This window comes from Jaculus jaculus, chromosome 6, assembly GCF_020740685.1.
Source record: "Jaculus jaculus isolate mJacJac1 chromosome 6, mJacJac1.mat.Y.cur, whole genome shotgun sequence".
In the NCBI taxonomy this organism is placed as follows: domain Eukaryota; kingdom Metazoa; phylum Chordata; class Mammalia; order Rodentia; family Dipodidae; genus Jaculus; species Jaculus jaculus.
In genome coordinates, this window is record NC_059107.1 from 36031782 (window position 1) to 36054635 (window position 22854).

Here is a 22854-nt window from a genome sequence, read left to right on the forward strand (position 1 = left end):
TGGCCATAGGGAGAAGAACAGCGGGATCCAGTTTGTTCTTTCTCTCCTTCTTACTGCTGGTTTGATAGATCCAGAATGACATCAGGCTGGACACTAGGTGCAGAATCAATGGCTTACACGGGTGCACCACTGGCTCCATGTTTGGGTAAAGTCCAGCCTATCCTTTGTCATGTGCAACCATTCCTTTTCTCTGATGAAGTGATGGCTGTCACAGCAGCATCCTGCCACTTTCATTTTTCAAACCATATTGAACCTCAGAGTCGTGGTCTTTATTGTCTTAGATAAAAGCAGAAACCAGGTGTTTGGCAGTAGGAAAAAGAAAGGTAAGAAGGGAGTTCAACATTTAAGGCACTTTCCTGCTGAGGTGGTTTGATTCAAGTGTCTCCCATAAACTTAGGTATTCTGAATGGTAGGTTCCCAGCTGATGGGGATGTGGGAATTAATGCATCCTGGAGGCAGTGTATTGTTGGGGGTGGGCTTATGGGTATTTAAGCCAGTGTCCCATGCCAGTGTTTGGCACATTCTTCTATTCCTGTTGTTCACCTTATAATGGCCAAGAGGTGATGTCCACCGTATGCTCATGCTATCATTTTTCCCCTTTCATCATAGAACTTCTCCTTGAGCCTGTAAGCCAATATAAACCTTTCTTTCCCACAAGCTGCTCTTGATAGGGTGATTTCTGCCAGCAATGCGAATCTGACTGCAACAGTAAAGTTGGTATCAGAGGAGTGGGATTGCTGCTAGACACCTGACTGTGTGGCTTTGGCCTTTTGGAGCTGGTTTTCAAGAGGAACATGGAAGGATTTGTTACCTTAGCCTAAGAAATGCCTTGCAGTGCTGTAAGTACAGCTTGGTGGACTATTCTGGTCAGAGTTGAAAGACCTGAATACAGGAAGAACTATGGACTGTGAGATTTGACTTTTAAGGGTGAAAAGGAGCTTTGTCTGAACTGAGGTAGAAGCAGTTTGTGTGAGAGGCTTGCTGTTATACCTGTGCCCTGAGAATTTGTGCAGGGTTGCATTGTGTACAAATGGACTTATGTGAGTACAGTGATAAGGCACAGAAAAAATGAAATCTTTGGGTCAAAACTGCTGCCTGTTCAGCTGCAATTGTATGAGAGATTGTAACCATTGAGATTGGGCCAGCTGAAGGAGTGTCCTGTTCTTCAAAGTCTGATTTATTCCTCCCTGGATTAACAAATTGGCACCCCACCTGGTATTATGGACTATGAGAAATGCATGAAAGAGAGGGTCATTGAATTTGCAACATGGCCTTGTGTTTTGGAAATGGCCATGGGCAGTGTGAAGCAGGTTTGCTGGATTGCCTGCACAGAGACCTGATGGAGCCATGAGGATGGACCATGGGTTGCAGTGGAGATCCAGTGGAGATGCCGGGACCACGAGACAGCTGCTAAGGAAGGCTGCTGGACCTGGATGAAGTTTTCCAGGACTGTGAGTAGCCTAGCTGGATGCACAGAATTGAAATAAATGCCAGAGACTTGTTGTGGTTAGAGTTATCAGACTTGGAAACTTCTTACTGGCTAGAGTTGCTGGACTTGGAGCTACCGAGTTTGGTGTTTGTCCTGTTTAAATCATGTTTTTCTTGAGTATTTCTTTTCTATGCCCAATGCCATCTTTTGAAGTGTGAATGTTTATTCTGTGCCATTATGGGCTTTGGGGGAATTTTTGGTATTATACTTCAGTTAACAGACCTTGGACTATGGGAATATTTGAACATCATTAAGATTGATAAAAACTATGGAGACTTTAAAGATGGACTGAATGCATTGCATTTTTATTTTTATTTTTTGGTCTATTTTTATTTATTTATTTGAGAATGACAGAGAAAGAGAGAGGGAGAGAGAGAGAGAAAGAACGGGTGACCAGGACCTCTAGCCACTGCAAATGAACTCTAGATGCATGCACCACCTTGTGCATCTGGCTTACATGGGTCCTGGGGAATTGAGCCTCAAACTGGGGTCCTTAAGCTTCAAAGGCAAGTGCCTAACCACTAAGCCATCTCTCCAGCCCAAATGCATTGCATTTTACATCATGTATGGTTATCAATTTATGGGGACCAGGGGCAGAATGTGGTGGCTTGATTCAGATGTCCCCATAAACTTAGATGTTTGGAATGCTAGGTTCCCAGATAATGGAGATTTGGGAATTAATGCCTCCTGGAGGCAGTATTTTGTTGGGTGCGGGCTTATGGATATTATAGCCAGTTTCCCCTTGCCAGTGTTTGGCACTCTCTCCTGTTGCTGTTGTCTATCTTATGTTGGGCAGCGGGTGATGTCCACCCTCTGCTCATACCATTGTTTTCCCCTGCCATCGCGGAGCTTCTTCTTGAGCCTGTAAGCCAAAATAAACCTTTTCCCCCCACAAGCTGCTCTTGGTCGGGTGATTTCTGCCAGCAATGCAAACCTGACTACAATACCTGCAAAGCCCTAAGGACCCAAGTTCAATTCCCCAGGACCGACGTAAGCCAGATGCCCAAGATGGTGCATGTGTCTGGAGTTCATTTGCAGTAGATACAGGCCCTGGCATGCCCATTCTCTCACTCTTTCTCCCTGTCTCCCTCTTTCTGTGTGTGTCTCTCTCAAATAAATAAAATATTAAATAAAATAAAATTTTAAAAGGCAAAATGGGGCTGGAGAGATGGCTTAGTGGCTAAGGTGCATGCCTACAAAGCCAAAGGACCCAGGCTCAATTCCCCAGGACCCATGTAAGCCAGATGCACAAGGTGGCACATGCATCTGGAGTTCATTTGCAGCAGTTGGAGGTCCTGGTGGGCCCATTCTCTCTCCATGTCACTTTTTTTCTCTCTCTCTCTCAAATAAAATACATTGTCATATACAGTTGTTCTTTTTTTAAAAAATCTTTTAAAAATAAAGGTAAAATGTTACAAATTTGAAAAAAGTCCCTACATCAGTTAAGAGTTTCTTGCCTCTGATCTTCCTTCAGAAACCTCCTCTGTCCTGTTTTGTGGTTTGCAGGAGACTGCAACCATTACTTCTTTGTCTGTCAGTAGAGGGCGCTGGAGGGACATTGGAGGAGGAAGGACGTGGGGTCTTGGTTGTGGCTTCCCTGCTTACTCCAGTGTTGCTGGAGACCAGCAAAGCAGGGCATCCCAGGCTTCAGCAGTGGGTTTTGCAGTTTTTCCTTTGGGTTTCCTTGGGAATTCCTCTGCTACTTCTGAAGTCTTGCAGATGCCTCAGTGGGTGGCATTCCAACATGTGGACTGTCACAATTAATTTCTCCTTGCTGGAGCCAAAACACCAGAGCAGAAGCAGCTGATGAGACAAAAGGCTTTATTTCAGGAGAAGTATCATCATGGCAGAGAAAGCATGGTCTCTGGCTCGCATCTTCATACATCCGTGGCAGAGAGAGATCAACACGAGTGCACTAGCTCTGAACACCCAATCGGCTTGACTAATACACCTCAATGTCCAGTCCCCAGTGACACCTCCTTCAGCAAGGCTCCACCTCCCAAATGCTCCAGTTGGGGACTGAGTAGGAGGCTTCATCACCAAGGCTTGATGCTACGGGGGATATCTTACGTTCAAACCACTACATGGACTGATGCTCTAAGGGGCTGACCTACTTGGACCTCAGTAAATGTCTCTGCTATCCAGTGGGTAGAGTCAGAATCTGCCCTGGGTGAGGGAGGGCTCTTTTCCAAACATGCTTGCTGGCCTCAGCCTTGGAGGTAGGGCTCCACTTCCCTGTGCTGTATCTGATCTCAATGGAGTTTTCTTCATCCCTTATAGGTAATACTCTTACTAGTTAACAAAATTTTTTTTTCCAGGCAGAGTCTCACTCTAGCTCAGACTAACTTTGTTTTCAAAGGAACATAAATTACTTTTATTTTCCCCTAAAAGCTAATTTAAAAAAAATATGGAATGCTTCACGGATTTGCATGTCATACTTGTGCAGGGACCATACTAATCTCCTCTGTGTCATTCCAATTTTAGTATATGTGCTGCTGAAGTGAGCACTTCAAAGTGCTTTTAATGTGATTTTTATAAATAAAGGGATTGCCCAAGTGTTCAGTTTAAAAGGCCATTTGGGGGCTTAGGGAGGGGACATAGTGGTTAAGGACTTGCCTGCAAAGCCCAACTCATGTTCAAATCTCCAGGTCCCACATAGCCAGACAAAAGTGTGAAATTTTGCACATGTGCACAAGGGGGCACACACAGATCTGGAATTTGTTCACAGCGGCTAAAGGCTCTGGCATGTCCATTCTCTCTCTCTCTCTCTCTCTCTCTCTCTCTCTCTCTCTCTGCCTCTTTCTCTTTCTCAAAATAAATAATAATTAAAAAGATTTTTAAAAATAATTTCTTTTTTTTTTTTTTTAAAAAAAAGGCCATTTTGTTTTCTTTGGCAACACATGAGGGATATTTCTCCATGGAATCCCATGGGAAAACCCTTAGTCAAGGATGGCTACGAAACACACCTCCCTACACACAGTGGTCCACACAACCACCACTTACTACTTCTCACCTGTCTTCAGAAAGATACCAAAGTCTCATCATAAGTTTTGAAGACATTGAAAGGGATGAGGAGGGACTGAGGAGGTGGTTCAGCAGTTAAAGGCACTTGTTTGCAAAGCCTTGCCTGCCTGGGCTAAATCCCCCGGCACCCACATAAAGCCGTATATAAAGTGGCACGGGCATCTGTAGTCCCATTGTATCTACACCGTGGGAGGAAGAGCCTGGAGAACACAACGCTGTAGGGCCAGCTACCTCATTTGCAGTCCAGCAGTGTGTTTGCAAGTGGCAAGAGTCCTGTCACAAGGAAGGTGGAGCACAGACACCTCAAAGCTGTTCTCTGACCTCTACATACATACCATGGCATGCCCACCCACCCAGACATAAATACACACACACACACACACACACACTCATACACACAAAATTAATTAATTTTAGACATTTTCTTTGGAGGGGTTCCAGGTTGATGTGGAACTCACTGTGTAGCTCAGGCTGGCCTTGAACCCCTTGTGATCTTCAGACTTCAGCCTCCTAAGTGCTGGAATTAAAGACGTGAGCCACCATCCCTAGGTCAAATTCACTTATTTATTTGTGTGTATGTGTGTGCACACTAGGGTCTCTTGCCACTAGCAACAAAAGCCTGTCTGGCTTTGTGTGGGTGGCCAGGGAACTGAACCTGGGGCTGACAGACTTGGCAAGAAAGAACCTTTAACCACAAAGCAATCTCCCCAGCCCCAAATTATTTATTTGTCTATGTATGTATGTGTGTGTACTGTGGACAATGTGGAGGTCACAGGAGTTGTCTGCACTCCACTGTCTTTTAGAGACAGGGTCTCTTGCCACTGCAAACAAGTATGGCTCTTGAGTGGTTTTATGTAGGTGTTGGGGAATCAAACCCAGGCCAATAGACTTTGTAAACAAGTACCCTTAACCACTAAGCAAACAACTCAGCCCCTTATACTATTTTTCAAAAGAAAGGGATAAAGAGTTGGAACCCAAAGACCCTCTATCACAGGCTCAAAGACATTATTAAGAGTCTGTGAGGGCTGGAGAGATAGCTTAGCGGTTAAGGCCTTTGCCTACAAAACCAAAGGACCCAGGTTCAATTCCCCAGGACCCATGTTAGCCAGATGCACAAGGGACGCATGAGATCTGGAGTTCGTTTGCAGTGGTTGGAAAACCTGGCACTCCCATTCTCTCCTCCCCCCCCGCCCCACCCCGTCTTTCTCTCCCTCTTTCTCTGTCGAATAATAGAAAAAATGAGTCTGTGAGTCCAAACTATATTAAAGTTTTGTTCAATGTCCCACTCAGTGAGGGAAGATGGCTGTTCGAGGACGTTGTTGTTGCTGCTGCAACAGCAGTCACTTGTGCCACTTTTTGGGTCCAGCTCATGTGGGTGGCTTGGGGATTGAGCCCGAGCTGGCAGACTTTACAAACAAGTGCCTTTAACTATTCAGCCATCTTTCCAGCCCCTTAACATGTCATGTTTGTTTGTTTGTTTTATGTTTTTCAAGGTAGGATCTTGAACTCACAACGATCCTCCTACCTCTGCCTCCCAAGTGCTGGGATTAAAGGTATGTGCCACCACACCTGGCTTAACATGTTATTTACATTTTCTTAAAATATTTTTATTTCTTTATTTAAGAGAGAGATTGGCAGATGGAGAGAGAGAATGTGCACACCAAGGCCTCTAGCCACTGCAAATGAACACCAGATGCATGCAACACCTTGTGCATCTGGCTTACGAGGGTCCTGGGGAATCAAACCTGGGTCCTTAGGCTACATAGGCAAAACACCTTAATAGCTAAGCCATCTCTCCAGCCCTTAGCATATTATTTTAATAGTTACAATTAATGAAGCAATATTTTTACATTGGTGATCAGCTAAAACCCCTCTTTAGTTTTTGACCCAATGCTCCTTTTCTGATCAAGGATCTCATCAACAGAACCACTTTATATTTAGACTGTATCTTCTTAGGCTGCCCTTAGCTAGGAACTTTCTTTCCTCAGACTTTCCTGGAGTTTCATAACCCTAACGGTTTCATTGAGTGCCAGTTAGGAATTTTGTAGAAAGTCATTTCAATGGGATTCATGTGATTATTGTGTTTTAAGTATTGCTAGAAATTTAGGTGTCTTCCAAACATCCCACAAAAATGTCTGGATTAGAAAATGCCTGCCTTGGGGTAATTGATTGAGATAGGAAGGGCAGATTTTTTTAAAAAGTATTTATTAATATATTCCTATGAAGCATTTTAAAGGTAACCACATGAAAATGGTTAGTTTTTCTATTCTAAAGTAAATGCTAAGCATGCTTATCACTGAACCAGTACTTCTGATTTGTATATGACACTCTGACATTAATTAAACTCTTTACACTAAAAAAAAAGAAAATGTGTTTTTAGAACATGTATTTTTAAAAAATATTGTTATTATTTATTTGCTTACAGAGTGACAGAGGAAATGAGGGAGTGAAAGAGAAATGGGCATACCATGGCCTCTTGCCACTGCAAACTAACTCCAGACACATGCACCACTCTGTGCACCTGGCTTTATGTGGGTCCTAAGGAATTGAACCCGGACTATCAGGCTTTGCAAGCAAGCACCTTTAACCACTGAGCAAACTCTCCACCTTAGAAAATATGTTTTAAAATTTGTCAACTTCTATTCCATATCAAAGTAAGCTGTAAGTACATGTACATCAAGGTTGTAGGCACACTATTGCCCCATTCAAACTTCAGTTTCAAAGTGCCAGGTAGGGGCTGGAGAAATGGCCCAATGGTTAAGGCACTTGCCTTCAAAGCCTAATGATCCAGGTTCAATTCCTCAATACCCACATAAAGTCAGCTACACAAAGTGGCACACACACCTGGAGTTCGTTTGTAACAGTTAGAGGCCCTGGCACACCAATTCATAGTTCTCTCTTTCTCTCTCTCCTGCAAATAAATGAATATTTTAAAAAAGTATGGGGCTGGAAGGATGATAATGGTTAGGGTGTTTGCCTGCAAAGCCAAAGGACCCAGGTTCTATTCCCCAGGACCCATGTTAGCCAGATGCACAAGGGGGCACACACATCTGGAGTTCGTTTGCAGTGGCTGGAGGCCCTGGCATACCCATTCTATCTCTCTCTTTCTCCCTCTTTCTCTGTCAAATAAATAAATAAAATATTTTTTTAAAGTTTTAACTTCCAGGTAGGTTTTCTTTTTTAAAATATCTCCCCGCAGTTGTTGGATTGCAATCTCAATTTGTAAATTGTGCATCACCAAAAATGACCCAGGCCATCAGCCACATACCCTCAGTCCCAGCTCTGACTTAAAAGGAAGACAGTTAGCTTTTAACCCAAAGTTAAAAGGAAAACTCAGGGGCTGGGAATATAGCTCAGTGGGTTCAATCCTAAGCACCAGGGAGAAAAAAAAACCAAAAAGGTTTAAACTAAACAAAATTCTAAGCTGTCCCATCGTTTCTAACAGAAATTATCTTGAAAGTATAAGCAAGAACCATATTCACACTTTCAATAAAATACTTCCCTCTTTATTTTTCAAAGAAGTCTACATTGGGGAATAGAAAGAAGTACGTCCTATTAGCTTGTAATGTCTGGTCTCATGGGAGAAGATTTTAGTTACTGACTTAATCAAAACACCTTTCAGGAGCCGCTGGGGGTGGTGGCGCACGCCTTTAATCCCAGCACTTGGGAGGCAGAGGTAGGAGGATCACCGTGAGTTCAAGGCCATCCTGAGACTACATAGTGAATTCCAGGTCAGCCTGGACTAGAGTGAAACTCTACCTAAAAAAAAAAGACAACAACAAAACAAAACAAAAAAACACCTTTCAGGGTCTCCTCTGGTGTTAATCGCGAGTGAATGCCCTACGTCCTTAAGCGTCAGCAACTTTGGAGCGTTTAACATGGAAATGCTAAAACATTTAGCTCAGTGAAAAAGCCAATACCCAGTATATCCTGTGCAGTTCAAAATTAAAATCATGTGGGTGCTGGGGAATTGATCCCAGGTTGGCAGGTTTTGCAAGTGAGTATCTTTAGCTGCTGAGCAGTCTTTCCAGCCCCTGCCAAAAGATGCACTCTAGGAACCAAAAGCTACTCACTGTGCTGGCCAGCTCTGACTAGCTTCTTCCTGCAGAGTTGCCCAGACATGTGGACTGTATGAGTAGCGCGCAGAGAACAGCCCACTGGAGCCAAGAATCTCTGTCTTCCTAGAGCGGCTTCCGGAGCACATCAGCTATCTGTGCAAGTCTGGGCTCTGGATATTCCTGGCTCCGGAATCACATTCCCAGCTCTCTCTGCCTGCTGACAAAGCTCCTAGGTGCAAGAGAAGTAGAGAAAAATAATAAATAAAAAAAGACAGTTCCTATCCGGGTGTGGTGGCACACGCCTTTAATCCCAGCACTCGGGAGGCAGAGGTAGGAGGATTGCTATGGGTTCAAGACCGCTATGAGACTACCATAGTGAGTTCTAGGTCAGTCTGGACTAGAGCTGGACCCTATCTTGAAAAATCAAACCAGAAAAAAAACAAAAGCCCATTTCTCCCTTAGCCCGTGGGTGGCCAGGATGCAAGGATTTGGATGCTCCTCATTCTTCTAGGGCCAATGTCTCAAAACAACATGTGGTGCCCAGGCTGCCTGCTGAGCACTTTCCCTTTCAAAGAGACACATGGGAAGCCTGGAGATAAAAGTAATGTCAGGCAAGTATTCAGAAATAACTATCCACGGAATAGTCACCCCCCCACCCCCCAACACAGATGCTTAGTAGAAAGACTATTGGGGGAGCCAAGCAGAAAAATTCCAGACCTAAGCCACATGTGCCTGTGATTTACATACGGGGACTACGTTAACCTTAGCATGAGCAGTTCCAAAGGGGAAAGGAAGTGAGGGAACAGGAGGTGAAGACATGGCGACTTGTTAGTGCTCATGTATCCGGAGGAAGCTGAACTGCATTTATGGTAGGCTTAGCCCTGCAGCTGGGTTTTGGGTAATAAAATGTGAACACCACTAAGCCTCATTTCTGAGCTCTGCTCATCAGCCAGTGTGTGTTTCCCCTGTTCTACATCCTCTGGCCTGGTTCAGGTGAGAATAGCATCCTTGAAAGGCATGTGGTACAGACGGTAAGGCTACAAGATGGAAGGTGTTGCGGTGACCTTCTTGTTGATGGGACAAACACCCAGCCAGAAGCAGCTTATGGGAGGAAAGGGTTTCTTTCAGGCTTACAGAATGCAGGGGAAGTTTCATCATGGCAGAAGACACTGGCTCACTCCAGCATCCACAGCAGAAAGAGAAAAACTACCACCAGTAAACACCAGTAGCCAGAGTTTGAACTGGCTCTTTACACACCATAGGGCTGGACTCAAGATCTACTGCCAATGACACACTTCCTCCAGCAGTCTCCTCTGGAGACTTAAGTAGGAAGCTTAACCTTAATCAAAAATCCCCGAGGCTTGGGCTGGAGAGATGGCTTAGCAGTTAAGGGTACTTGCCTGAGAAGCCTAAGGACCCATGTTCAACTCTCCAGATCCCATGTAAGCCAGAAGCACAAGGTGACACAAGGTCGCACATGCACACTAGGTGGAGCACATGCATCTGGAGTTTGACTGCAGTGGCTGGATGTCCTGGTGTACCAATTTTCTCTCTCTCATAAAAAAAACCTCGGGGGCTATGGGCAACATACATTCAAACCGCCACAGAAGGTGCCTAGATCACTGAGTCTTAAGAAGAATTCTCTGTTCATCCCCAGTCCCCTGCTTTGACTTGATGTCAACAGGAATGGAATTTCTATTGTGAATTATATTAAAAGGGAATTTATTGGATTAGTCGAGGAATCTGGCAGCTGCTCAATCCATGAGGCTGGATGCCTCAGCAGCCCCAATCCAATGCTGAAGGTCTGCAGGCTTCCTGGAGATAATGCTGCTCTTCAGTTCATGACAATCTCCAGGAGGGAGGAAGGGATTCTTTCTTCCCAGAGCTTCCTTAGATAAAGCCCCCCTCCGAGAGGGGCAGTCCACTCTGGGAGAAGAAGGAGTTCCTCCTTCAGTTAATCCTTCCTGGAAGGAACTTCAAAGACCCCCTCAAGAGGAATCTCTATAGATTCCTCAACAGATCAAGTTGACAACAAAAGTTAATCATCACAAGTCCACCCCTCGTCAACTTGACACCAAACCATATCTCCTTACATCATACTTAATTCCCAAATGAAGACAGTAACAAGGTCATGATTCTGCCTAACATGATATTAACTATCCCATGTACAACCGGAAATGTACAATCTTCCCCCCAACACAAAGCAAGGTTCCTTGAGGAATGCTTAGTCTCTAATATAATAGGTTAAATATAAATTCAACAACAGTTAAACCAGTGATATAATCTTTTTTTTTTCCCCCAAGGTGAGTCTCACTCTTGCTCAAGCTGACCTAGAATTTCACTACATATACTCAGGATGGCCTCGAACTTATGGCAATCCTCCTACCTCTGCCTCCCGAGTGCTGGGATTAAAGGCGTGTGCCACCACGCCCTGCACTAGTGATATACTCTTAATCAATATTAATTACCTAGTAGAGGAAGAACAAAAGCATCTTAATATTGGTGTAGATATGTACAAACACTCTTAACAAAGTAGGACAGAAATACCCATGGTGATACAATCCTCAGTTTTTCTAAATAGTCACATGGTCTTAGCTGGTATTTGTAACTACCTTCTAGTACCCATTTTCTATTTCCTCCACCTCAGCAAGTCTTGGTTCTTTACCTGGAGGAGTGACCCATACCTTTATTCCGGAAGGATCTGAGCCATTTTTCACACTGCCTGGATTGAGTTGTTGCAGTTGTCCATTGACTTTGATTAGAGGGCATGGTAACACCAAGAGGCACCCTAACGGATCTCCTGAACTCCAGACATACTCTTCCTTTACCTCCATTTTGAAGGAGAGTCCAATTTCCCCCTGGTAGTAGGGATCAATCACCCCGGCTAACACTGTAACTCCTTTCTCAGCCTATTCACTTAAGGGTATCAGGAGCCCAATGTGGCCAGGGGAAAGTCTTAGCGTCCAGTTTAATGGAATGTTTTTTGTGCCTCCTAGCAAAAGTACTCCCCACTCTGGAGCCAAGACCTCTAGGCCAGCAGAGCATATGGTTTCAGGAACAAGAAGCAAAAAAACAAAACAAAAAAAAAGGTTAATGAGTCAGTTGGAGTGATGGTAAGTAGTACCATTCCCATTTCCAGCTCTTGATTCTGGGACCCATGAATCTGGGCTATAGGAGAAACAGTACCATATGTAGGACACTGATTCAGAACATATAGCCTGCTGGAAGACAGTCCTCCAGCCTTCCAAGCTATTGTCACTTAGATGGCACTGTAACTATTTCTTTAAAAGGCCATTCCAGGGCTGGAGAGAAGGCCTAACAGTTGAGGTGCTTGCCTGCAAAACCTGAGGACCCATGTTCAATTCCCTAGATCCAATGTAAGCCAGACATAAAAGGTGACTCATGCACAAGGTCCCACATGCACACAAGATGGTACACACATCTGGAGTTCGATTAAAGTAGCTGAGGCCCTAGCATGCCAATTCTCTCTCCCTCCCCCACCACACACACACACACACAAAAGGCCAGGGGCTGGAGAGATGGGTTTAGTGGTTAAGGCGCTTGCCTGCAAAGCCAAAGAACCCAGATTCAACTCCCCAGAACCCACATAAGCCAGATGCACAAGAGGGCATATGCATCTGGGGTTCATTTGACGTGGCTAGAGGCCCTGGTGCACCCATTCTCTCTTTCTCTCTACCTGCCTATTTCTGTATCTCTCTCTCAAATAAATAAATATATATATATTTAAAAGTCCAGTCTGAAGCCGGGCATGGTGGTGCACGCCTTTAATCCCAGCACTCAGAAGGCAGAGGTAGGAGGATCACCAAGAGCTCGAGGCCACCCTGAGCCTCCATAGTGAATTCCAGGTCAGCCTGAGCTAGAGTGAAACCCTACCTCAAAAATCCAAACAAAAAAAAATTAAAAAAAAAAAAAAAGACCAGACTGTTGGGCTTGCCTCAAAAAAATATAAAAGGCTAATCCACCATTTTATCAAGCCAGCTGCTTCAGAGTGGTGGGACACATGGTAAGACCCGTGAATTCCACGATCATGAGCCCACTGCCTTACTTCCTTGGCTATGAAGTGAGTTCCTTGATCAGAAGCAATGGCGGAATACCATGATGTTGGACAAGGCATTCTGTAAGCCATGGATGATAGTTTTGTCAGAAACACTATGTACAGGAAAAGCAAATGCATACCCACAGTAAGTATCGATTCCAGTAAGGACAAAACACTGCCCTTTCCATGGTGGAAGAGGTCCAATGTAGTCAACTTGCCACCAAGTTGTTGGCTGGTCACCCCAAGGAATGCTACCATATTGGGAGCTCAGAGTTGGTCTCTGCTGCTGGCAGATTTGGCACTCAGCAGCCACCATAGCCAGGCCAGCCTTAGTTAGTGGAAGTCCATGTTGTTGGGCCCATATATACTGGCATCTCTGCCACAATGGCCACTATGTTCATAAGCAATGACGGGGGTGGCTGAGGAAAAAGGTTGACCACTATCCACAGAACAGGTCATCTTATCTACTTGATTACTAAAGTCATCCTCTGATGAGGTCACCTTCTGATAAGCATTAACATGGGACACAAGTACCTTTATATCTTTCGCCCATTCAGAGACAGAATATAGACTTGGGAATCAGGGTTTTGTAGTCACACTAATTGGGGTTAAATCAAAGTTGCTATAGTCACTATGTGACCTCAAATAGGCTATCCAACCTCTCAGTCTCTTTATCTTTTTTCTTTTTTGTTTTTTTGTTTTTTTAGTTTTTCAAGGTAGTGTCAAATTCAGGCTGACCTGGAATTCACTATGTAGTCTCAGGGTGGCCTTGAACTCACGGCAAGCCTCTTACCTTTGCCTCCCAAGTGCTGAGATTAAAGGCGTGTGCCACCACACACAGCCCAGTCTCTTCATCTTTAAATAACGTTGCTTTTTAGGTTTGTTGTGAGATATAAATAAAATTAAAAAGAGCAGCACTTAAGTCAGCCTCTCTGTATGGTAAATTGGAAACAAAAATTAAAAATCTATTTTAGAGGAGCAAATATATAGAGAATTTTAATTTTTAAAAATTTCATCTATGGGGCTGGCAAGATGGCTTAGCAGTTAAGGCACTTATCTGCAAAACCTAAGGACTCATGTTCAACTCTCCAGGTCCCACATAAGCCAGATGCACAAGGCGATGCAAGTGTGTCTGAGTTTGGTTGCAGTGGCTGGAGGCCCTGGAGCAACAATTCTCAATGTATCTCTCTCTCATACACACACACACACACACACACACACACACACACACACACACACTCACATACTTTCTTACATTTAAAAAAAATGTTCAGTCTGTTGGGCTTGCCTCAAAAAAATTTTATTTGTGTGTGTGCAGGTGTGTGTGTGTGTGTGTGTGTGTGTGTGTGTGTGCGTGCACGCAAGCCGGACTCTCCTGCTACTGCCAACAGAACACCAGATGCTCGCACCACTTTTTTTGTTCATTTGTCTGTTTTTTCGAGGTAGGGTCTCACTCTAGCACTGCACCACTATGCCCAGCTAAAACACCTTTTCTTGGTTCTCATTCTTGTTACCTATAGACAGTGTTGGGAGGCAAAATAGGAAAGAGAATTGCAGTTCTCAATAACATCTTCCATCTCTTTCCAGTGTTCCACTGAAACTCAGGGCATTGTCTATGTGGGCTAATGAGCTGGGCGTGGTGGCGCACACCTTTAATCCCAGCACCTGGGAGGCAGAGGTAGGAGGACTGCTGTGAGTTCAAGGCCACCCTGAGACTACATAGTGAATTCCAGTTCAGCCTGAGCTAGAGTGAGACCCTACCTTGAAAAACCAAAAGAACAAAGAAAGAAAGTGTATTTTTCTTGCTGACACATACTTATCGCTGCACCACAAAGAGTGGGTATCTGTTAGCGTCCTGCTGTGCACGCTCGAGTTCAGCAATCTGTGATGAGGTTCACCACAGGCTGGAGAAGGCAGATAGGAGAGATTTCACAGAGAGCGAATGGAACAGCTGCGCTAAACAGACTGTAATTCTCCTCCAGCTCCCACTCCTGCTGTTCTCCACCCAGTTTAATATAAAAGGCAAAGTTCTGCCCTTTGGCAGTTAATAACTTAGTTATGAAAGCACAGCTAAGGCAAACATCTTTAACCTTAAAAAAAAAAAAAATAAGGGGCTGTGGACATGGCTCAATGATTAAAGGTGCTTGCTTGCAGAGTCTGCTAGCCTAGCTTCAATTCCCCAGCCACCCACTTAAAGCAGGACCCAAAAAAGTGGTGCAAGCATCTGGAGTTCCATTTGCAGTGGCAAGAGACCCTGGCATACCCATATACACACAAATAAACAAAAATTTTTAAAATGTAATATTTGGCAGCTTATTATTTTGGTTTGTCAAAACTAGATGAAGGAGATATACAAGAGGGAAGGGGGTTGACTCAGGGCTAAAGCCTTCAAAGGAGAGTTTAGGGGAAAGAGTGCTAAAAGGAAGCAGGATAGACACAAAGCAATGTCAACTGAGTTTCACTTATGCAAGATAGAAGACTTCTGAGCTGGCTTGGGAGATAACATCCCTGATGGACATAATTTAAGATTTTTTAAAAAAAATATTTTATCTTTATTTATTTGCAAGCAGAGATGAGAGAGAGAGAGAATGGGCACACCAGGGCCTCCAGCCACTGCAAACAAACTCTAGACACATGGGCCACCTTGTGCATCTGGCTTACATGGGTCCTGAGGAATCAAACCGAGGTCCTTTGGCTTTGCAGGCAAGCGCCTTAACCACTGAGCCATCTCTCCAGCCCCAAGTTTAAGAATTTTTTAAACTTATTTTTTAATATATATTTTTTGTTCATCTTTATTTATTTATTTGAGAGTGACAGAGAGAAAGAGGCAGATAGAGAAGAGAGAGAATGGGTGCACCAGGGCTCCCAGCCACTGCAAACGAACTCCAGATGCATGCACCCCCTTGTGCATCTGTCTAACGTGGGTCCTGGGGAATCAAGCCTTGAACTGGGGTCCTGAGGCTTCACAAGCAAGTGTCTAACCACTAAGCCATCTCTCCAGCCCTTAAACTTATTTTTAAAGGTATGTCTCTTTGCTAAAAGGCAATGTATTTTGGATCACTTTATCTTTCTTTCTCTTACGAGGCGTAGTGATGGCCTGTGTATTAGGCAAGCCTTTGGTGTCACTACTTTTAATGGCCATCTGTGGTGGTTTGCTTTAGGTGTCCCCCATAAACTTAATTCTGAACACTGGGTTCCCAGCTGATGGAGATTTGGGAATTAATTCCTCCTGGAGGCAGTGTATTGTTGGGGGTGGACTTATGGGTATTATAGCCAGTTTCCCCTTGCCAGTGTTTGGCGCACTCTACTGTTCCTGTTATCCACCTGATGTTGGCCAGGAGGTGATATCCACCCTCAGTTCATGCCATCATTTCCTCTGCCCTCATGGAGCTTCCTCTCGAGTCTATAAGCCAAAATAAACCCTTTTTCCCACAAGCAGTTCTTAGCCGGGTGATCTCTGCCAGCAACGTGAACCTGACTGCGACACCATCATTGCAGGCTATGGAGGGACTGCTGATCTCTGTGAAGCGAAGCAGCTGGCTGGTGGTTGGCATGCCCCAAGGGCTTGCCCAGCTTCTTGGCTGAAAAATCAGTCCAATCCTAATGGAAAATGCCAGGGAGGAAAATATACAAAGAGAAATTCAGAAAAGACTCTGACTCCAGCTTCTTAGCAAAAAGTAGAACTAATCAAGTTCTACTACTAATAAAGAACAAATACTTGGGGCTGGGGAGATGGTTCCATGGCTAGCACATGCTTTCTTGTAAAACCTGCCAGCCTGGCTTCAATTACCCTAGCAATAAGAGACCCTGGTATACTTCCCCTGCCCCACAACACACACAGACAACCAGATAAATATAATTTTTTTAAAAATACCCTGTTCCTGAATGGTTGGCATTATTTATTTAAGTTTTCTTAATTTCGATTATATTGATTTCTTTATTATTTATTTAAAATATTTATTTACTTGAGAAAGAGAGAGAGTGCATGAGCACATGAGGGCCTATTGATGTTGCAAACAAAGTATAGATGCATGCACCACTTTGTGCATCTGGCTTTATGTGGTTACTGGGAAATCAAATCTGGGTCATGAGGCTTTGCAAGCAAGTGCCCTTAACCACTGAGCCATCCCCCTAGCCACATACTAACTTTATTGTTTTGTTTCATTTTTCAAGGTAGGGTCTTGCTCTAGCCCAGGCTGACCTGGTATTCACTATCTACTCTCAGGGTGGCCTTGAACTCAAGGTGATCCTCTTATCTCAGCCTCCTGAGTGCTGAGATTAAAGACATGTGCCAATCCCCGGCTCTGTATTGATTTTTTCAATGATAATCTAGTTTATATTCCCAACGTGGCACTTTGTTGATACACAACTGATTTTGGTTCACAGGTACTCTGTTTAGGATTTTCACTTTTCAGTTCAGCTCAAAGTCCTTGTGTAGTTTTGATGAGTGTGAGTCTGCCTAAGACTGAAATAATGATTCTTTGGGAGTTGGGCAGACCTCAGCATTGAAAGTGTCTGGGCCTTAGAGGCAATGTGGTAATGAGGGTGGAGCTCCCAGAAATAAGGTTGGTGGGGCTGGAGAGATGGCTCTGTGGTTAAAGGCACTTGCTTGAAAAGCCTAAAAGCCTAACTTCAATTTGTCAGTACCCACATAAAGCCAGATGTACAAAGTGGCACATGCATCCGGAGTTTGTTTGCAGCGGCAGGTGAAGGACCCAAAAACTGAATGACGCCATGACAGGCTCCTCCAGTAGAGTGCTGCTGTGGTTAGGCCCAAGTTACAAGTTTCAGCTTAAAGGAAGAAACTAAGGGGCAGCTGCCCTGACCCCTGTCCAGGACACCTGAGACTTGTCTCTCCTACCTCCCTGTCTCGGCCAATCGAAATACATACAAATGTTATTGTTGCTAGTTGCTTAGTTACCTAGCTCCCGCCCGCCAACCTTGCCGCCAAGGTCCTAAGAAATAAACCAATCATGTACCCATTCCCTATTTCTTTGTTCAAATCTCTATAAGGAACCTGCCCACCTGCTGCTTGTGGCTCTTGTATGGATCCACTGCGTTGGTGAAGTCAAGAGACCGAGCTTAAGCCCAAAATAAAGCTCCTTGCCTTTGCATATGTGTTTGGTTCTCCTTGGTGGTCACTGGGGGCGCCGAGAACTGGGCATAACAGCAGGAGGCCCTGGTGTGCCCGTATTCACTTTCTCTGTCTATCTCCATCTCTCTCAAATAAATAAAGAAAATAATTTTTTTAAAGAAATAAGATTAGTGCCCTTATAACAATACACCAGGGAACTAGCTAGTCCTTTCTACATGTAAAGACACAATGACAAGATGCCTTCGCTAAACTAGGCACCAGATACTAAGTATACTAGACTTCTTGGGCCTCCAGAGAAGGAAAAAAATAAATTCCATTGTTTATAAAACACTCAGGCTATTGGATTTTTTTTTTTTTAAAATATCAGTTCAAGCCAGGCGTGGTGGCGCACGCCTTTAATCCCAGCACTCAGGAGGCAGAGGTAGGAGGATTGCTGTGAGTTCGAGGCCATCCTGAGACTACATAGTGAACTCCAGGTCAGCCTGAGCTAAAGTGAGACCCTACCTCAAACACCAAAAAACAAATATATATCTATATCAGTTCAGGGAGATTAAGAGAAATTTATAGTATAGTATAATATAGTATAGTATAAACTAATAAGAAATAACCAAAAGTAGAAAGAACTGGGAAATTACAAAACATTTGAAATGCTTCAGATTTTGATATTAAAGCAACTAAACAGGACTGGAGAGATGGCTTAGCAGTTGATTGCAAAGCCTCCCAGCCCAAGTTCAATTCCATAGAAGTGACATAAAGCCAGACGCACAAAGTGGCACATACATCTGGAGTTTGCACTGGCAAGAGGCCCTGGCAGGCCCATATTCTCATTCTCTCTCTTTCTGTTCACAAATAAATAAATTAAATTTTCTTTCTTTCTTTTTTTTTTTAGGGCTGAAGAGATATCTTAGTAAAGGTGCTTGCCTGCAAAGCCAATGTGCACATGCTAGAGGCACAGCACCTGCTTCTGGAGCTTGTCTGTCTACCTATCTATCATCTATCTTCCTACTGTCTGTCTGTCTATCTATCTATCTATCTATCTATCTATCTATCTATCTATCTATCTACCTACCTACCTGCCAACCATCTATCTATGTATCCACCTACTTACCATCTATCTATCCACCATATATCTAGCTATCTATCCACCTACCTACCATCTATCTACCTACCTACCTACCAATCTACCACCTATCTATCTATCTACCTACTATCTATCTATCTACCTACCTACCATTCCATCTATCTATCCATCCACTTACCTACTATCTATCTATCTATCGATCTATCATCTATCTGCCTCTGTCTCTCCTCAAACAAATAAATAACTTTTTTAAGGTGGGCATTGAGGATTCAGGAGATCTGGGGAGCCTTTGCAAAATCATCACACTCAGTGGGAAAGACCCATGTTCCCATAAAGAGTTCCCCCATGACTTCCTACACATGAGAACTAGGGAGCTCAAGTGTCCAGACTCTGGTTCTATGTCAAAATAGAAGAGGAACTGGTTGGAAAGAAAATGGGGTTCAGTGGAAGGGGGATAGGGAAAAGGGGATAAAAGAGGGTGATGGGGGTGATGGGCTGGAGAGATGGCTTAGTGGTTAAGGTGCTTGCCTGCAAAGCCAAAGGACCCAGGTTCAATTCCCCAGGACCCATGTAAGCCAGATGCACAAGGGGGTGCACACGTCTGGAGTTCGTTTGTAGTGGCTGGAGGCCCTGGTGTGCCCATTCTCTCTCTGCCTCTCTCTCACACAAATAACTTAAAGCAATATTTTTTTTATAAAAAGAGGATGATGGGAGGGGATTATGATGAATAGATGAGATTTATAACTAGTTTCACTCTTTAGGGGTCCCAGGTGGCATTTCTACACTTAAATCTACATAGATATTCTGGAAAGAGAAACTGTCTTAAAACCTTCGATGCACACACACAAGAAAGAAGGAAGAGCACTGTAGTTCACTAGGAGGAAGAAAACTAAGGCAGGAGCCAGGAAAGCTCTATTCCAGTCCTGTCCCTGCCCCTGTTGTGACCTGAGGAAATAATACTGAACCCTCTGGGTCCCCAAACTATGCACAGGGTGAAAGTCATTGACATTTAACAGACCCTCTGGATTGTATGTAATCCTTTCATTCAAGGGCAAAATTTTATCAAAGCATTCCAAAATCTTAAATCACGTATTTCAAAGAAGGCACTATAAGAAAGAAATCTGACATGGTAAGTTTTGTATCAAAATTGATGTAGAAAGCATCAACAGAATGAAAGCTAAGAACATACATGTACAAGGTACCTGATTCAATTGTGTTTTGGCTACAACCAAAAACGTTTTCCTTGTAGATAGCAAACTCAAATGGATCAAATGGAAACTTAAAAAAAAAAAAAAAAAAAAAAAAAGCCTTCCAAAACAACCATATAAATTTAACTAATTTAAAGTCATTTACTGATACTCTTTCATCTGTGTTCTTCAATGAATTTGCAGCAATCTTAGAAGAGATAAAGCAGGAAGTAAAATAAAAGCCTTCCTGAGGCTTTTGTGATGAAAATGTTGAGCGGCAGGTCCTCTGGAAGGAACAGTTTGGACAATGGACCAGTCAGGCCAAACTAAACACTTTCAGTAAGCAGACCCAGCCTTGAGCTCAGCCAAGTCATTGGTTTTGTTCCATTAAAAATATCTAAATCCATGCCAACTTGTATCGCTGCCACTAGAATTGGAATGTATTCAACAACCCATAAAAACACAGTGACAGTTAATGAAGGGCTTTGGTTAAACCACGCAGGGGACAGAAAGCAGATAAACCATTTGATTGTGTTCCATGTGGTTCAAAAGATATCATCAAAGCAGGTAATTAGGGCTCCCTTCCCATCAGGATTCCCACCTGAGACAAGCACACCTGGATTCCATGAACTTTTTATTTCTGCTGGGCTAAAAGTAAGTCATTACAGACTGCCGAGATGGCTTAGCAGTTAAAGGCATTTGCTTACAAAGTCTGCAGGCCCTGGTTCAATTCCCCAGCCACCTCCACAAAGTGGGTGGACATTCATTCACAGCAACAACAGACCCTGGCATACCCCCACCCCTGCAAATAAAATAAAAATTTATTTAATATATGTTTATAGAATTACATAAAGCAGTAATCTACAAGAAAAATCTAAGATATTTAGTATCTCAAGGAATATTTGAGAATTCAGTGATTTTTCAATGTTTATTAGAAGTTAAATATAAACATCAGTGTACCACAAACAAAATTTGACATCATAAATATTGAGTCTAAAGTTCACACTTTAGATGGCTTAGCGGTTAAAGCATTTGCCTGCAAAGCCAAAGGTCCCAGATTCAATTCCCCAGGACCTACGTTAGCCAGATGCACAAGTGGGCACACACATCTGGAGTTCATTTTCAGTGGCTGGAGGCCCTGGCATGCCCATTCTCTCTCTCTCCCTCTTTCTTTGTCAAATAAATAAATAAATAAATATAAAAAAAGATAAAGAACTGAGTTCAAATATACCCCAAACAAAGATTTTCCTTCTAATAAATAATATACATCTGGACTGGAGACATGGCTTAGTAGTTAAGGTGCTTGCCTAAAAAGCCAAAGGACCCTGGTTCAATTCCCTAGGACCCACACCAAGCGAGATACACAAGGTGGTGCAAATGTCTGGGGTTCATTTGTGGTAGCTAGAGGCCCTGGTGTGCCCATTCTCTATCTGTCTCTTTCGCTTGCTGTCTCTCAAATAAATCAATAAACAAACAAATATTTTTTAAAAACATACATCTGACTCTTATTCAGTCTTAAATGATGTCAAAATAAACTATTCCCTTTAATTTCACTGTTTTGTGTTTCTGCTTTACTTTTTTTTTTTTTTTTTTTTTTTTTTGGTTCTTTGACGTGTGGTCTCACTTTAGCCCAAGCTGACCTGGAGTTCACTATGTAGTCTTAGGCTACCCTTGAACTCACAGTAATCCTCCTACCTTTGCCTCCCAAGTGCTGGGATGAAAGATATGTGCCACCATGCCTGGCTTTGTATTTTAATGTTATTTATGTATTTATTTGAAAGAGCGAGAAAGAGGCAGAGAGAGAATGGGCATGCCAGAGCCTCCAGCCACTGCAAACTCCAGATGCATGCACCTTATACATGTGGTTTACATGGGTCCTGGAGAATCAAACTTTGGTCCTTTGGCTTTGCAGGCAAGTGCCATAATGGCTAAGCTATCTCTCCAGCTCTGTATTTCTATTTTAAAAGGTGAAAGATTCATATGATCTGAGGAGAAACCAGAGTAGTCTATTTTAATATGTGGATTCCATCATCAGAAAACCCACAGCACCTGAAATAACCCATGAGGACATAGTTCAGTGGTGGGGGAGAGCATGGGAAGACATCATAGTTTCCTATTTCATTTCTTTAATCACAAGATCCCTTGTTCTCTCTTCAAGACACTATTTAGGCTAAATCTAAATATATTTTCTACTTTAGTGTTACATAATTTACCTTGGTTAAGAAAAAGGAAAAAAAAATATTTTGTTTTGGGCTGAAGAGATGGCTCAGTGGTTAAAGGTGCTTTCTTGAAAAGCCTGATGGCCAGGGTTCAAATCCCCAGTATCCACATAAAGTCAGATGCACAAAGTGGTGCATATGTCTGGAATTTGTCTTCAGTGGCAGGAGGACCTGGCATGCCCCTACTCACTCTCTCTCTGTCTGCCTCTCTTTCTCTTTCAAATAAATAATGTAAAAATATTTGTTCGGGGCTGGAGAGATGGCTTAGTGGCTAAGGCATTTGCCTGAAAAGCCAAAGGACCTGGGTTCAATTCTCCAGGACCCACATAAGCCAGATGCACAAGATGGCACATGCTTCTGGAGTTCGTTTGCAGTGGCTGGATGCCCTGGTGTACCCATTCTCTCTTCCCCTCTCTCTGCCTGTTTTGGTCTTTCTCTCATAAAATATTTTTAAAAAATATTTTGTTTTAATAGGTGTGGCCTGACATTGAAGTTTTCTAAATCTGTGAAATATGCTAAGGATATTATCGTATTATACCCTTAATTATGCCCAGGATTTGAAAACCAGGTTTGTCTCTGAATAATCAAGATTCCCTTTTGTAAATGGTTTCATGACAGGGCAGCTGCTCTATAAATGCTGAGTT

The 22854-nt window shown here is 43.3% G+C and overlaps 1 non-coding gene across 1 annotated transcript; it reads right to left on the reverse strand.

Annotated features, from left to right (window-relative positions):
- Positions 1–3890: 3890 nt before the first annotated feature.
- LOC123461826 lies at positions 3891–3997 on the reverse strand. Its single transcript, XR_006637891.1, has one exon. It is a non-coding gene; the product is annotated as a U6 spliceosomal RNA (small nuclear RNA).
- Positions 3998–22854: the final 18857 nt, after the last annotated feature.